The sequence below is a fragment of the Palaemon carinicauda genome, chromosome 4 (genome assembly GCF_036898095.1).
Source record: "Palaemon carinicauda isolate YSFRI2023 chromosome 4, ASM3689809v2, whole genome shotgun sequence".
NCBI lineage: Eukaryota > Metazoa > Arthropoda > Malacostraca > Decapoda > Palaemonidae > Palaemon > Palaemon carinicauda.
In genome coordinates, this window is record NC_090728.1 from 45,153,923 (window position 1) to 45,169,491 (window position 15,569).

At 45.1% G+C, this 15,569-nt stretch overlaps 1 protein-coding gene across 2 annotated transcripts in view; it reads right to left on the reverse strand.

The window, feature by feature from the left end:
• Positions 1-15,569, reverse strand: part of LOC137639917 (mediator of RNA polymerase II transcription subunit 8-like) — a 73,829-nt gene that overhangs the window by 36,431 nt on the left and 21,829 nt on the right. The window lies entirely within an intron of this gene.

Genomic DNA, 15,569 nt, shown 5'->3' on the forward strand with positions numbered 1-15,569 from the left:
CATAGATTAAATAAGAAAACTACTTTTGATGTCACAAGATAAAGAAAATACTGTACCGAGATAAGGGCTCTCTGTGTAAACTAATAGGGTTAAAATTAGAAAAATTATATTTTAATTATAAAATAAATTTTTGAATATACTTACCCGGTGAATATATAATAGCTGAGCCTCCGGCGGCTCGACAGAAAAACACACAAAAACTCGCGAGCGATCGCTATGAAGGTTGCGGGTGTGCCCACTAGCGCCAACTATCGGCCAGATACCGCATATACATGTAAACAGACCCAAATTTTCTCATCCCGCTGGGTCTCTATCGGGGAGGAAGGGGGGGCCTTTAATTTATATATTCACCGGGTAAGTATATTCAAAAATTTATTTTATAATTAAAATATCATTTTTAAATATTTAACTTAGCCGGTGAATATATAATAGCTGATTCACACCCATGGTGGTGGGTAGAGACCAGAGTTAATTAAGTTTACAGCGTATATGCTTCGAGTTTTTGACAGTTATATCATAACAAAACCCAAATATATAAAGGTACCTGGTAAGGAAGTTGACTTAGACGATTACTCTGCCTTATTAGTCTGTCTTCCTCACGAAGCCCAGCGATCTTCTTAGGATGCTGAAAGACTCCCAGGAGCTGAAGTATTAAGGGCTGCAACCCATACAACAGGACCTCATCAAACCCCTAATCTGGGCGCTCTCAAGAAATGACTTTGACCACCCGCCAAATCAACCAGGATGCGAAAGGCTTCTTAGCCTTCCGTACAACCCAAAAAACAATATTAAAAACATTTCAAGAGACAGATTAAAAAGGATATTGGAATTAGGGTAATGTAGTGGTAGAACCCTCACCCACTACTGCACTCGCTGCAACGAATGGACCCAGTGTGTAGCAGTCCTCGTAAAGAGTCTGGACATCTTTGAAGTAAAATGACGCGAACACTGACTTGCTTCTCCAAAAAGTCGCGTCCATAATACTTTGCAGAGATTTATTTTGCTTGAAGGCCACGGAGGTTGCTATAGCTCTAACTTCGTGCGTCTTAACCTTAAGCAAACATCGGTCTTTCTCATTCAAGTGAGAATGAGCTTCTCGTATTAAAAATCTGATAAAATATGACAAAGCATTCTTTGACATAGGCAATGATGGTTTCTTAACTGAGCACCATAATGCCTCAGATTTACCTCGTAATGACTTAGTACGAGCTAAATAGAACTTAAGAGCTCTAACAGGACATAATACTCTTTCCAGTTCGTTGCCTACGATCTCTGATAAGCAAGGAATATCAAAAGATTTAGGCCAAGGACGAGAAGGCAGTTCATTTTTGGCCAGGAAACCAAGTTGAAGTGAACAAGTGGCTTTTTCTGTAGAAAAGCCGATGTTCTTACTGAAGGCATGAAGTTCACTGACCCTTTTAGCCGAAGCCAAGCACACTAGGAAAAGTGTCTTGAGGGTGAGATCCTTCAGGGAGGCTGAATGTAATGGCTCAAACCTGTCTGACATGAGGAACCTTAGGACCACGTCTAAGTTCCATCCAGGAGTTGCCAAACGACGTTCCTTAGAGGTCTCGAAAGACTTAAGGAGATCTTGGAGATCTTTATTGTTGGAAAGATCTAAGCCTCTATGTCGAAAGACCGAAGCCAACATGCTCCTGTAGCCCTTAATCGTGGGAGCTGAAAGGGAGCGAACCTTTCTCAGATGTAAAAGAAAATCTGCGATTCGGGCTACAGAGGTACTGGACGAGGACACAGATGCTGACTTGCACCAGTCTCGAAAGACTTCCCACTTCGACTGGTATACTCTAATGGTAGAAGCTCTCCTCGCTCTTGCAATCGCACTGGCTGCCTCCTTCGAAAAGCCTCGAGCTCTTGAGAGTCTTTCGATAGTCTGAAGGAAGTCAGACAAAGAGCGGGGAGGCTTTGATGGACATTCTTTACGTGGGGCTGACGTAACAGATCTACCCTTAGAGGAAGACTTCTTGGAAAGTCTACCAGCCATTGAAGTACCTCGGTGAACCACTCTCTCGCGGGCCAGAGGGTAGCAACCAACGTCAACCTTGTCCCTTCGTGAGAGGCGAACTTCTGCAGTACCTTGTTGACTATCTTGAATGGTGGGAATGCATATAAGTCCAGAAGAGACCAATCCAGTAGAAACGCGTCTATGTGGATTGCTTCTGTATCTAGGACTAGAGAGCAATAGATTGGTAACCTTTTGGTCAACGAGGAGGCAAAGAGGTCTATGGTGGGTTGACCCCAAGTAGCCCAAAGACTCTTGCCCACGTCCTTGTGGAGGGTCCATTCCGTGGGTATCACCTGACCCCTCCGACTGAGACAGTCTGCCAAGACGTTCAAGTCCCCCTGGATGAATCTCGTCAACAGGGAGATGCCTCGATTTCTTGACCATAAGAGAAGGTCCCTTGCGATCTCGAGCAGCGTGAAGGAGTGTGTGCCTCCTTGCTTGGAGATGTATGCCAAAGCTGTGGTGTTGTCTGAGTTGACCTCTACCACTTAGTTTCGAAGAAGCTTTCGAATATCATCAAGGCCAGGTGGACTGCTAATAGCTCCTTGCCGTTGATGTGCATGCTCTTCTGACTTGAGGTCCACAGACCCGAGCATTCCCGACCGTCCAGGGTCGCACCCCAACCCAAATCCGACGCGTCTGAGAACAACACGTGGTTTGGGTTCTTGACTGCTAGGGATAGTCCCTCTCTCAGACTGATATTGCTGTCCCACCATTTCAGGCATGCCTTTACTGGTTCGGAGACTGGGAATGATACCGTCTCTAACGTCTTGTCCTAGTTCCAGTGAGAGGCTAGATGCAACCGGAGAGGCAGAAGGTGTAGTCTCCCTAGTGAGACAAACTGCTCCAGGGATGAGAGAGTCCCTACGAGACTGTTCCAACTCCTGACTGAACAAACGTTCTCTTTTCAGCATTAGTTGGACTTCGAGCAGGGCTTGTTCTATTCGGGTGGCAGACGGAAAAGCCCGAAAAAAACTGGACTGCGAATCTCCATCCCCAAATATAGAATAATCTGGGATGGGATCAGTTGGGACTTTTAGGTTGACCAAAAGTCCCAACTCCCTGGCCAGACTCAACGTCCAATGTAGATCCTGCAGACAGCGAAGACTGGACGATGCTCTGAGAAGCCAGTCGTCCAAGTACAGGGAGGCTCGGATCCCCGATAGATGGAGGGATTTTGCCACATTCCTCATGAGCCTCGTAAACACGAGAGGAGCAGGACTGAGGCCAAAGCACAGGGCTCGAAACTGGTACCCCACATTCCTGTAAACAAACCTCAGAAACAGTTGGGAATCCGGGTGTATAGGAATGTGGAAGTATGCCTCCTGAAGGTCGAGAGAGACCATCCAGTCGCCTTCCATTAATGCTGTCAAGACAGCCTGGTAGACTTCATCGTGAAGTTTGTCTTGACAATGAACACATTGAGCGCACTTGCCTCTTACGTACTCCTACAGTGAACATGGCTGCCAGATCATTGGAGCCATCCCTGAGGGACTTGTTCCTGCAGAGAATGTGGCTGTCAGATCATTGGAGCCATCCCTGAAAGCCTTGTTTATGCATGACATAATTGTACAGCAAAACTTCAAACGCTCGAAAAAAAACTCCTAACAGGAGATGGTCTAGCTCTGAAGTCGACCATAAAATCTTGGAGCGTCTCATGGCCAGGCGCCAGGGAGAGTCTATGAGGTTTGAGAAGTCTATCTGGGCAGAGGCAGGAACTCCCAAGCCGAGAACTTCTCCCGTGTCATATCAGACTCTCGCTCTATAAGCCAGCTTAAAAGTAGGGAAAGCAAAGGCTGTCTCCCCCAAACTCCTCCTGGTGATTAACCAGTCGCCTAGCAAACGTAAAGCTCTCTTAGAAGAGCGAGAGAGCACTAGCTTATAAAACAACGGCTTCGAAGTAGCTAGGCCTAGTGTAAACTCTGACGTTTAGGCGAACGAGGAGCAGCAGTTACAAAAAGATCCGGACAAAGATCCTTAAAAATCAGCATGATTTATTTAAAGTCCATAGAGGGCTGAGCAGCTTTAGGTTCCTCTCCGTCTGACAGAGTCCTCAAGGGAATATCAGTAGGAGGGGGATCAGCAACTTCCTCATCTGAAGGAACCTTGTCCGACAATTGCCGAGTCTCAAGCAAGGGAGAGACCTGCCGTGGTGGCAATGCTTGACAAGCAGAGTCCACACGCAAAGAAGCAACAGTAGCAGTCAAGGACGTTATGTCATGTAACTGCTTAAAGGACTGACCAGTAACAACAACAGGTGCGGGAGGACGTTCGACGTCAACTCGAGACTGCCTTGACTGCTTAGACTGAGCAGTCAAAACAACTCTTGACTGCGGTGCTTGACGCTCAACGTCAAAACAAGTCAACTATGCTGGTTGGTGAACGTCCTGAACGTCAACAAGAGCAAGCGGCAGCGGCTGAACGTCCACAAGCGGCTGAGAGTCAACACGGGACTGCATCGAGTGAGGTTCTACAAAACACGATTGACGTGACTTTGTAACGTCAATGTCAACAGGACGAGCAAAGGCTCGTTTGGGCGGCTGACGGCCAAGATCTCGATCAGCTAAGCGGCGAGGATCATCGTGAACCTGCTCAACAGAATAGTCCTCCATAAGAGAGGCAAGCTTATTCTGCATGTCTTGCCGTACAACCCATTTAGGATCAACGGGAATGGTTGCGGTAAGAGACAAGGGTAACGTCTGTGACTGCAAAACCTTGCCTACAAAAAGACTCTCGGAGCCTGTGTTACGCTTTTGTTTAGGCGGCGAGCAGTCTTCCGATGACTGCATAGGGTCAGAGCTGTCCTAATGGCTACAACCAGGACGCTGGACCTGTCCTGAAAGGACTGACTTTCGCTTAAAGGGCCTCGAAACCTTGTTCCACGGTTTCTTATGCGAAAAGCCTTCGGATGACGAGGAGAAAATCGTCTCGCTCGTCTTATGGTAGGGGCGGTGTTGATGAGACACGCCTGAAACCATAGAGGGAACGTCTGTTCGCTGATCAAGTCCTCTCGAACCCATAAGTCGTACGACATTACTTCTCCCCTGGGCTTGGGAGCTTGCAAGAGGTCTCAGACTAGGCGAACGACAGGCACGAACAGACGAACCCTCGGTCGCAACACTGATAACACTTTGCGCAATTATCACTTTATCACTACGATTTTCTGTTTTGCACTTACTTCACTGAAATCGAATTTTTCAACAATTCACATTAGGTATGAATAAAACTGATTTCTACCTGAAGCACGCAATTCTACCCTCATCAAAAGGTTATAATTGCGAAATCAGTCGTATAATGTAAGCACATTAATACAAGCAAAAAACAGTAAACATATATTAAGATAAAAAGATCAGTGGCTGGGAAGGAGACTAAACACTAGTTCATTCAAAACTACGTTTTCAATCTCTCACCGTACAGTGCCTTGGGACGAGAATAAAAACTAAAAACGTTTTATCCTTTCTCCCCGTACAGAGACTAGGGACGAGAGTAAAAAACTGACTCGAGAACAACGTTACTCGCTTGGGACGAGAATAAAGATCGGAACGTTCTCTTTTCCTCTCTCCCCCTCCGTCTCTCTCTCTCTCTCTCTCTCTCTCTCTCTCTCTCTCTCTCTCTCTCTCTCTCTCTCTCTCTTGATTTCGCACCGAAGAGAAGAGCCCACTTACCTTTCGTCAATAAACAGGTTATTTGACCAAAGGAAAAAACAAAGGTTTTTCAATTAACAAGTTCCTTTAAAATAGTATTTAAAACATTTAAGTTTGAAAGAAGAATGAACAAAACGTCAGAATCGATTTACTCTTTCTGCAAAGTGAAACCGTGATTCTCTCTCTCTCTCTATCGTAACGATAGAGCGCAAACTGCGTGGCATAAATAAACTAAACGTTAGTTCATCTTTGAAACAGTACGAAGACTATTCAAAGAAAATCTTTCATAAAATATCTACTAAAAAATATTCATTTAATAAGTTTTAAATCATTTGCTCTGTAAAAGTTATTTACGATTGAAAGGGCTCAACGTTGTTTAACTTCGGTTTCCAAGTTAGGACCGCCTACTCTCGGATTAGGGGAGGAATAGGTAAGGTCGCATATAAACAAATCATTAAAATTTATCTTGATGTTTATTATAAATGGAAAGCTAATCGAAGAGGCCTAATAAAGGCAGTTGAGATATAAAATATATAGAGGAAAATCTATAATTAACAATTTATAACGTGATGAGATAATTGCTAAAAGCCTAAAACACACTTCCGTACTAAGGGAAGGGTCGGCCATTTAAAAGTCAAAGAAAGTCCAAAAAAACAATCCAAAGTCATCAACAATTAAATCTATCCAAAAACGAGTTCAAGATTCAAGTTGAAGATAAAACACCTGCACTGCGAAAGCTCAAACCAAAAGGAAGTACTTCACCAAGACTGTTGAAAAACTCCAGGTTAACAGCGAGTAATGGTACGTCTTGTCGATCAGACCGACAGAGAAAAATTGGGTCTGTTTACATGTATATGCGGTATCTGGCCGATAGTTGGCGCTAGTGGGCACACCCGCAACCTTCATAGCGATCGCTCGCGAGTTTTTGTGTTTTTCTGTCGAGCCGCCGGAGGCTCAGCTATTATATATTCACCGGCTAAGTTAAATATTTAAAAATCAAATTTTTAAAGTAATTTGTATTTATCCTAACTATACAAACCTGAGAGCTTCAATAGGAGTACAATTTCAGCAAAGCTTGAACTCAGCCTTGAAGATTTATGACAAGGTGTCAATGATTACTGGTGGGTGGTGTGGCAGCAACAGCCCCCCAACAGCACAGAGTAGCCACTTTGACCTTAACCTAGGACTTGTGGAGGGGTTAGGGAAGGAATTGTAACTTACAGGACTTAGGTTTATATAGTTAGGAAAAGTGACGAATTCGGAAATAATTTGTATTTTCCTAACAGTACAAACCAGGAGCTCTTTACAATGGATATATATTTATAAAACTAGCCGTTAAGTTTTTAACAAGGTGTAATTACCCCCCGCTAGTTAGCAGAAAAGGAAGGGGGGGTAGACCAGCCAACCCGCTCACACCTGCACTAGTAACAAACCATCACTTTACAATTGCGGCAGGACTCACGGGGGAAGGCGATAGAGGGACCAGTAAATATAAAGTTCTCCAGCTTTAGACATTTAAGAAAAATATAAATTATTTCAAATTTGTTCCAACACTATATACAAAGCATTACTCTGTACAGTAGAAACTCACTCTATGGTGGGTGGAAGACCAAAAACTAACTGGCTAGTGACATACCCTGGTGTCTCCCTTACACTTTCCAAACATGATGTGAAGCAAAAATAAGGGGGACACTAAAATATCCCAAATAGAGCAACGCTGAAATTCTGAATGCATATCATAAGCTAAAATATCAAACAAATCCTAGTGACACATAACGCACTACTATATGGCCAGAGGACACCGTGAAATGCTCTTCGCATCAGCAAGTACTTTACTGCATTGACGAACCCAACATCAATACTCAAAACTGGGTTATGGTGATCTTTTAAGTACTGTTTGGGAGCCTATTTGTAACTTAATACCATCATAACCCGAAGACTTCCTGCTATATAAACCCTAGACCTTTAATAGGAGAGTGACTTCAGCGCAACTGGAGCAGCCACTAGACTTCTATCTGCTGATGACTCAGCAGAAGGACCTATAGGCTCCCCCAAACCCCCATCCTTAGCTCATAAGGATGGTAAGGTTGCAGCACCAAAGGAACTAACGAGTTTGTGTGGAATAACCCCAGTCTGGCATTCAACAGTCAGGGACGTTACCGCATCAGCCACTACAACCCAGGTTACACAAGGGAAATGGTTTTACCTGCAGACAGTGGAGGCCAGCTTTGCTGAGTAGCATAGGTGCTGGTCTTCCACAGGGAGGAAGATGAAAGAAAGAGCCAGTCATTCTTTGTCATTAATTTCAGACTTAACCATGGTTAAACTCTGCCCACCAACGTCTGCAGCTTGTCCATCAAAGAGTCTGAGGTGTTTAATGCATTTATTGTGAAGTAACCACAGGGCCAATGGAGAACGTCTCCATGTTCCTGTGGGTCATGTATTACAGGAAGTGGGCAGTGAAGGTCCTTTGATACTTTCTGTACATGCCCTCTCGCGAGGCCTACGTCAGGGTAGTTCTTTTTAAACACTAGGGACATACTCCTGTCCCTAACATTATGATCTCTAGGTCTCCTCTATTGAGGAGAAGGATCAGGATTCAAAACCCAATCTATGACCATGTGAATCCAATCCGAGAACGTGTTCTTGGTGATCCTTCTCTTTACCTTCCCCAAACTGACGAAGAGTGCTGACACTCGGGGGCAAACTCCTGTAGTTCTCTTGAGGTAGCACCTCAAGTTCTTTCCTGGCATAGTAGCTGTTGATCTGGATCATTGGTTGCACTACAAAGAACTCCCAATCCTAAAGGTTCAAGCCTGGGATCCAAGTTGCCGGAAACAAAGTCTAGTACTGTGATATCTTGCCCATCTCTGTTAATGAGACACGTCAAATGTGGGCCATGGGTTTCACCGACTCTCTTGGCCGAAGCCATCACGAGCGGTAGACCTGTCTTCAAGGTCAGGTGAAGATCTGCTATTTCGCGTCCTGGGTCGAAGGGGGCAACCTTTAGGGACCAAAGGACGCGAACCATGCTCCATGGAAGAGGTCTAACTTCCAAATGAGGGCTGGTTGGTTAGAAACTCCGATGAGGAGAGACAATACCAAAGCAGAGAAAAGATTAATTACTTTCGGCCTAAAGTTGAGTCTCACGGACGAGCTGTAGCCTTTTATCGCGGAGACCGAGAGGAGTTTTCCTTTAAAGGTATCCAAGTAAACTCTGCCACTCTGGAAACTGGCTGGTCCAGGTGTCATCTCTGGAGGAGTGTCTTCAGGCAATGGAGACGGTATTGAATCTTTGTCAGGTGCTGGAGATACCCCGTCCACAATATCAACCACCGAGGTAGTCCCCTAGCCTGAATGTTAACGTCTCTGCCTGGTGTTTGCCAGACGGGGCTTCGAGTCCCGCTCAGACTCACTATTTCCTTTAGTGTCTGCAACCTTACCATTCTTGTGAGCTAAGGTTGGGGGGTTTACGGGGGAGCCTAGTGTATAGGTCTATGTGCTAAGTCAGCAGCCTTTCCCTTGTCCTAGCCTGGGTGGAGAGGGGATTGGGTGCTGATCATATAATATTTGGTTAGTCTCTAGAGCATTATAATACTTGCTGGGGCAATGTCACTGTCCCTTGCCTATATAATTCATGAGCAGCCTTAAAACCTTTTAACTGGAGAATTCCAGAACATCCTTTTGCAACTTGCTGTGAAAGCTTCTACGAGTAAGGAGCAGTTGGAAGTGTCCAGGCGTGAAAAATGTGGGGGACCTACAGCTCTGTAGAAGATGATCACACGTGCCTGTTTGAGTAGATAGTGCCATCGAGGGAGTTTTCTCGGGACTTCCGTAAGCAGCTTTAGAAGGTATATGGGAATCATCCCACAGATTATTATTATTATTATTACTATCCAAGCTACAACCCTAGTTGGAAAAGCAAGATGCTATAAGCCCACAGGGAAAAATAGCCCAGTGAGGAAAGGAAATAAGGAAATAAATAAATGAAGAGAACAAATTAACAATAAATCATTCTAAAATAAGAAACAACGTCAAAACAGACATGTCATATAATAAACTATCAACATCATCAAAAACAAATATGTCATAAATAAACTACAAAAAGACTATGTCCGCCTGGTCAACAAAAAAGCATTTGCTCCAACTTTGAACTTTTCAAGTTCTACTGATTCAACCACCCGATTAGGAAGATCATTCCACAACTTGGTCACAGCTGGAATAAAACTTCTAGAGTACTGCGTAGTATTGAGCCTCGTGATGGAGAAGGCCTGGCTATTAGAATTAACTGCCTGCCTAGTATTACGAAAAGGATAGAATTGTCTAGGGAGATCTGAATGTAAAGGATGGTCAGAGTTGTGAAAAATCTTATGCAACATCCATAATGAACTAATTGAACGACGGTGCCAGAGATTAATATCTAGATCAGGAATAAGAAATTTAATAGACCGTAAGTTTCTGTCCAACAAATTAAGATGAGAATCAGCAGCTGAAGACCAGACAGGAGAACAATACTCAAAACAAGGTAGAATGAAAGAATTAAAACACTTCTTCAGAATAGATTGATCACCGAAAATCTTGAAAGACTTTCTCAATAAGCCTATTTTTTGTGAAATATGATATTTTGATTATAAAATAAATTTTTTAATATACTTACCCGGTGAATATATAATAGCTGACGTCTCCGACGGCTCGACAGAATTCAAAAACTCGCGAGCGATCGCCATGAAGGTAGTGGGTGTGCCCACCAGCGCCGACTATCGGCCAGATACCGCATATACATGTAAACAGCTCCAGTTCTTCTCATCCCGCTGGGTCTCTATCGGGGAGGAAAGGGGGGGCCTTTAATTTATATATTCACCGGGTAAGTATATTCAAAAATTTATTTTATAATCAAAATATCATTTTTAAATATTAAACTTAGCCGGTGAATATATAATAGCTGATTCACACCCATGGTGGTGGGTAGAGACCAGTATTAATACAGTTTACGGCGTATATGCTTAGAGTTTTTGACAGTTATATCATAACAAAACCCAAATAAATATAGGTACCTGGTAAGGAAGCTGACTCTAACGATTACTCTGCCTTGTTAGTCCGCTTTCCTCACGAAGCCCAGCCATCCTCTTAGGATGCTGAAAGACTCCCAGGAGCTGAAGTATCCAGGGCGACAACCCATACAACAGGACCTCATCAAAACCCTTAATCTGGGCGCTCTCAAGAAATGACATTTGACCACCCGCCAAATCAACCAGGATGCGAAAGGCTTCTTATCCTTCCGTACAACCCAATTAAAAACATTTCAAGAGAAGATTAAAAGGATATTGGAATTAAGGGAATGTAGTGGTAGAACCCTTACCCACTACTGCACTCGCTGCAACGAATGGACCCAGTGTGTAGCAGTCCTCATAAAGAGTCTGGACATCTTTTAAGTAAAATGACGCGAATACCGACTTGCTTCTCCAAACGGTCGCGTCCATAATACTTCGCAGAGATCTGTTTTGCTTAAAGGCCACGGAAGTTGCTATAGCTCTTACTTCGTGCGTCTTAACCTTAAGCAAGCAACGATGTTTTTCACTCAAGTGAGAATGAGCCTCTCGGATTAAAAATCTAATAAAATATGACAAAGCATTCTTTGACATAGGCAATGAAGGCTTCTTAACTGAGCACCACAAAGCCTCAGATCCACCTCGTAAGGATTTAGTCTGAGCTAAATAAAACTTCAGAGCTCTAACTGGACACAGCACTCTTTCAAGCTCGTTGCCTACGATCTCTGACAGGCAAGGTATATCAAATGACTTAGGCCAAGGACGAGAAGGCAGTTCATTTTTGGCCAAGAAAACCAAGCTGAAGTGAACATGTGGCTTTATCTGTAGAAAAGCCGATGTTCCTACTGAAGGCATGGATCTCACTGACCCTTTTAGCCGAAGCCAAACACACTAAGAAAAGCGTCTTGAGGGTGAGATCCTTCAGGGAGGCTGAATGTAATGGCTCAAACCTGTCGGACATTAGGAACCTTAGGACCACGTCTAAGTTCCATCCAGGAGTTGCCATACGACGCTCCTTAGAGGTCTCGAAGGACTTAAGGAGATCTTGGAGATCTTTATTATTGGACAGATCTAAGCCTCTATGTCTGAACACAGACGCCAACATGCTCCTGTAGCCCTTAATAGTGGGCGCTGAGAGGGAGCGAACATTTCTCAGATGTAGGAGAAAGTCTGCAATTTGGGCTACAGAGGTACTGGAAGAGGAAATGGATGATGACTTGCACCAGTCTCTAAAGACTTCCCACTTCGACTGATAGACCTTGATGGTAGATGCTTTCCTAGCTCTCGCAATCGCTCTGGCTGCCTCCTTCGAAAATCCTCGAGCTCTTGAGAGTCTTTCGATAGTCTGAAGGCAGTCAGACGAAGCGCGGGGAGGCTTTGATGAAGACTCCTTACGTGGGGCTGCCGTAAGAGATCCATCCTTAAAGGTAGACTCCTTGGAACGTCTATCAGCCATTGAAGTACCTCTGTGAACCACTCTCTCGCGGGCCAGAGTGGAGCAACCAATGTCAACCTGGTCCCTTCGTGAGAGGTGAACTTCTGCAGCACCTTGTCTAGGATCTTGAAAGGTGGAAAGGCATAAACGTCCAGGTGAGACCAGTCCAGCAGGAAAGCGTCTATGTGGGCTGCCTCTGGATCTGGAACTGGAAAGCAGTAAGTCGAGAGCCTCTTTGTCAGAGAGAGTAGCAAAAAGATCTATGGTGGGTTGACCCCATGTCATCCATAGCTTCTCGCACACAGTCTTATGCAACGTCCACTCCATGGAGATGACTTGTCCTCTTCTGCTGAGGCCGTCCGCCAAGACATTCATTTCAGCACAAATCTCGCCAAAGGAGAGATGTTACTGCCTTAAATGGAGTTCCTTCTGATCCGTGGATCAAAGACCCGAGCCTTCCAGACTGTCCAGTGGAGCTCCCTAACCCAAATCCGCTGCATCTGAAAACAACACATGGTTTGGGTTCTTGATCGCAAGAGAAAGACGTTCTCGAAGTCTGATGTTGCTGTCCCACCAAGTCAGGCATGTCTAGACTGAGTTGGAGATTGGGAAAGAGATACTCACTAAGCCCTTCTCCTTGTTCCAATGTTTTAGGTGAAATCGGAAAGGGCATAGGTTGAGTCTCCCCAGAGAGATAAACTACTCCAGCGATGAAAGAGTTCCCACGAGGCTAGTTCAAACTCTTACAGAGCAACTGTTTTTCTCTTGCAAGTGAAGGACTTTTAACAGAGCTTGTTACATTCTTGCGGGAGACGAAAAGGGCTGAAAAATCAGACACAGTATCTCCATTCCCAAAAAAAGAATAGTCTGGGATGGGGTACTGTAAGTCACGACTTCTCTACGTTCACTATGAGACCTAGCTCCTTGGTTAGGTCTAATGTCCATTAGAGGCTCTCCAGACAGCGATATAATGACGACGCCCTGATTAGCCAGTCGTCAAAATAAAGGGAGGCTCTGAATCCTCAAAAAATGTAGAAAGCTTGCTACATTTTGCAAGGGCCTTGTAAAAACAAGAGGAGCAGGAATGAGGTCGGAGTACAGTGCTCGACAGTGGTACATTACTTTCCCGTCCACAAACCTCAGATGTAGTTGAAAGTTTGGATGAATCGGGATGTGGAAGTATGCATCCTGAAGGTCGAGAGAGACCATCCAGTTGCCTTCCATTAATGCTGTCAAGACAGCTTGGTAGTCTTCATCGTGAAGTTTGTCTTGACAATGAACACATTGAGCGCACTTACATCTTAAGTACTCCTGCATTGAACGTGGCTGCCAGATCATTGGAGCCATCCCTGATAGTCTTGTTCCTGCAGAGAACGTGGCTGTCAGATCATTGGAGCCATCCCTGATAGCCTCGTTCATGCATGACATAATTGTACAGCAAAACTTCAAACGCTCGAAAAACTCCTAACAGGAGATGGTCTAGCTCTGAAGCCGACCATAAAATCTTGGAGCGTCTCATGGCCAGGCGCCGGGGAGAGTCTATGAGGCTTGAGAAGTCTCTCTGGGCCGAGGCAGGAACTCCCAAGCCGAGAACTTCTCCCGTGTCATACCAGACGCTCGCTCTATAAGCCAGTTTAAAAGGAGGGAAAGCAAAGGCTGTCTCCCCCAAACTCCTCCTGGTGATCAACCAGTTGCCTAGCAAACGTAAAGCTCTCTTAGAAGAGCGAGAGAGCACTAGCTTAGAAAACAACGGCTTCGAAGTAGCTAGGCCTAGTGTAAACTCTGACGTTTAGGCGAACGAGGAGCAGCAGTTACAAAATGGTCCGGACAAAGATCCTTAAAAATCAGCATGATTTATTTAAAGTCCATAGAGGGCTGAGCAGCTTTAGGCTCCTCTCCGTCTGACAAAGTCCCCAAGGGAATATCAGTAGGAGGGGGATCAGCAACTTCCTCATCTGAAGGAACCTCGTCCGACAATTGCCGAGTCTCAAGCAAGGGAGAGACCTGCCGTGGAGGCAATGCTTGACAAGCAGAGCCCACACGCAAAGGAGCATCAGTAGCAGTCAAGGACGCTACGTCATGTAACTGCTTAAAGGACTGACCAGCAACAACAACAGGTGCGGGAGGACGCTCGACGTCAAGTCGAGACTGCCTTGACTGCCTAGATTGAGCAGTTAAAACAACTCTTGACTGCGGTGCTTGACGTTCAACGTCAAAACAAGGCAACTGAGCTGGTTGGCGAACGTCCTGAACGTCAACACGAGACTGCGGCAGCGGCTGAACGTCAACACGAGGCTGCGGCAGCGGCTGAAAGTCAACACGGGACTGCAGCGAGTGAGGATCCAAGTCACGTGACTGACGTGACAAACTACCGACATCACGTTTCATAACGTCAAAAGGACGAGTAAATGCTCATTTGGGCGGCTGACGGCCAGAGTCTCGTTTAGCGTAACGGCGACTCGAAAGCGAAGGTTCATCGTGAACCTGCTCAACGTCATACTTCTCCATAAGGGAGGCAAGCTTAGTCTGCATGTCCTGCAGGACAACCCATTTAGGATCAACGGGAGTCGGAACGGGCCGAGACGACGGTAACGTCTGTGTTGGCAAAACATTGCCTTTACCGCGACCCTCGGACCCGTGTTACGCTTGCGTTTAATAGGCAAACCGTCTTCCGACGACTGCAAAGGCTCAGAGCTGTCCCCATGGCTACAGCCAGGACGCTGGACCTGTCCTGAAGGGACTGACTTCCGCTTTAAGGGTCTAGAAACTTTGCTCCAAGGTTTCTTTTGCGAGAAGCCTTCGGATGACGAGGAGAAAAACAGCCTCGCTCGTCTTATGGTAGGGGCGATCTTGCGAGACACGCCCGATACCATAGAGGGAACGTTTGTTCGTTGGTTAAAGCCTCTCGTCCCCATAAGTCCTACGACATTACTTCTCCCTGGTAGCATGGGAGCCTGAAAGAGGTCTCGGACTAGGTGAACGACAAGCACGAACAGACGAACCCTCGGTCGCAACACTAAAAAACACTTTGCGCAATTATCACTTTATCACTACGATTTTCTGTTTTTGCACTTACTTCACTGATATCGTATTTTTCAATAATTTCACATTAGGCATGAATAAAAATGTTATTTTTATTAGTAAAATAAATTTTTGAATATACTTACCCGATAATCATGTAGCTGTCAACTCCGTTGCCCGACAGAATTCTACGGGAGGGATACGCCAGCTATCACTATACTAGAAGGGGGTGTACTCACCAGCGCCACCTGTGGCCAGGTACTACAGTACTTCTTGTTGACACCTCCTCAATTTTTCCTCGGTCCACTGGTTCTCTATGGGGAGGAAGGGAGGGTCAATTAAATCATGATTATCGGGTAAGTATATTCAAAAATTTATTTTACTAATAAAAATAACAT